Source organism: Thalassophryne amazonica, chromosome 23 (genome assembly GCF_902500255.1).
Source record: "Thalassophryne amazonica chromosome 23, fThaAma1.1, whole genome shotgun sequence".
NCBI classification, from domain to species: Eukaryota; Metazoa; Chordata; class Actinopteri; order Batrachoidiformes; family Batrachoididae; genus Thalassophryne; species Thalassophryne amazonica.
In genome coordinates this window covers 14,453,493-14,456,117 of record NC_047125.1, presented here as the reverse complement: position 1 = coordinate 14,456,117, position 2,625 = coordinate 14,453,493, and positions in this window count along the sequence as shown.

Genomic DNA, 2,625 nt, shown 5'->3' with positions numbered 1-2,625 from the left:
TACTCCGACAACAACTGTTGTGACAACCACAATTGTTCCAACAACAACCACACCTACTCCAACAACCACCATTGTTCCAACAACAACCACACCTACTCCGACAACCACCATTGTTACAACAACAACAACCATCATTCCAACAATGACGACCATCATTCCAACAACAACAATTGAGGCATCAATGACCACATCGTCTATGACAACCACCATCATTCCAACAACAACCAAACCGACAACAACAAACATAAACATTCCAACAACAACCACACCTACTCCAACAACAACTGTTGCGACAACCACCATCGTTCCAACAACAACCACCACACCTTCAACAACCACCATCATGCCGACAACAACCACCACACCTACTCCGACAACCACCATCGTTCCAACAACAACCACACCTAGTCCAACAACCACCATAGTTGCAACAACAACTGCACCAACAACCACCATCGTTCCAACAACAACCACCATCATTCCGACAACAACAACCACACCGACACCCACAACTACCATCATTCCGACAACACCACAACCTACTCCAACAACCACAACTACTCCAACAACAACTATTGCATCAACCACCATCGTCCCGACAACAACACAGACACCCACAACCACCATCTTTCCGACAACCACCACACCTACTATGACAACCACCATTGTTCTGACAACAACCACACCTACTCCCATGACCACCATTGTTCCAACAACAACCATCATTCCAATAATGACCACCATCATTCCAACAACAACCACTGAGGCATCAATGACCACATCTTCTATGACAATCACCATCATTCCAACAACAACCAAACTGACAACCACAAACATAAACATTCCAACAACAACCACACCTACTCCAACAACAACTGTTGCGACAACCACCATCATTCCAACAACAACCACCACACCTTCAACAACCACCATCATTCCGACAACAACCACCACACCTACTCTGACAACCACCATCGTTCCAACAACAACCACACCTAGTCCAACAACCACCATAGTTGCAACAACAACAGCACCAACAACCACCATCGTTCCAACAACAACCATCACTCCAACAACAACCACACCGACAGCCACAACTACCATCATTCCGACAACACCACAACCTACTCCAACAACAACTATTGCAACAACCACCATCGTCCCGACAACAACCACCACACCTACTATGACAACCACCATTGTTCTGACAACAACCACACCTACTCCCATGACCACCATTGTTCCAATAATAATCACACCTACTCCTACAACCACCATCGTTCCAACAACAACCACACCTACTCCAACAACCACCATCGTGCCATCAATGACCACATCTACTCTGACAACCACCATCGTTCCAACAACAACCACACAGACTCCGACAATGACAATTGCTGCAACAGCCACCACACCCACTCCAACAACCACTATCATTCAAACAACCACACCTACTCCAACAACTGTTGCAAGAACCACCATCATTCCAACAACAACCTTCACTCCAACAACAACCTTCACTCCAACAACAACCACACCGACACCCACACCTACCATCATTCCGACAACAGCACAACCTACTCCAACAGCCACACCTACTCCAGCAACAACTATTGCAACAACCACCATCGTCCCGACAACAACACAGACACCCACAACCACCATCGTTCCGACAACAACCACCACACCTACTCCTACAACCACCATCGTTCCAACACCAACCACACCTACTCCAACAACCACCATCGTGCCATCAATGACCACATCTACTCCGACAACCACCATCGTTCCAACAACAACCACACAGACTCCGACAACGACAATTGCTGCAACAGCCACCACACCCACTCCAACAACCACTATCATTCCAACAACCACACCTACTCCAACAACTGTTGCAAGAACCGCCATCGTTCCAACAACAACCACACCGACACCCACAACCACCATCGTTCCAACAATAACCACACCAACACCTACAACCACCATCATTCTGACAACAACACCTAATCCGACAACCACCATCATTCCAACAAGAACCACACCTACTACCACAACAACTGTTGCAACAACCACCATCATTCCAACAACCACCACACCTACTCCAACAACCACCATCATTCCGACAACAACCACCACACCTACTCCGACAACCACCATTGTTCCAACAATCACGCCGACACCCACAACAACCATCGTTCCAACAACAACCACCACATCTACTCTGACAATAACTGTTGAGACAACCACCATCGTTCCACCAACAACAACATCTAGTCCAACAACCACCATAGTTGCAACAACAACCGCACCGACAACCACCATCGTTCCAACAACAACCATCACTACAACAACAACCACACTGACACCCACAACCACCATCGTTCCGACAACAACACAGACACCCACAACCACAATCGTTCCAGCAACAACCACCACACCTACTCCAACAACCACCATTGTTCCAACAACAACCACACCTACTCCAACAACCACCATTGTTCCTACAACAACCACACCTACTCCGACAACCACAATTGTTCCAACAACAACAACCATCATTCCAATAATGACCACCATCATTCCAACAACAACCACTGAGGCATCAAAGACCACATCTTCTAT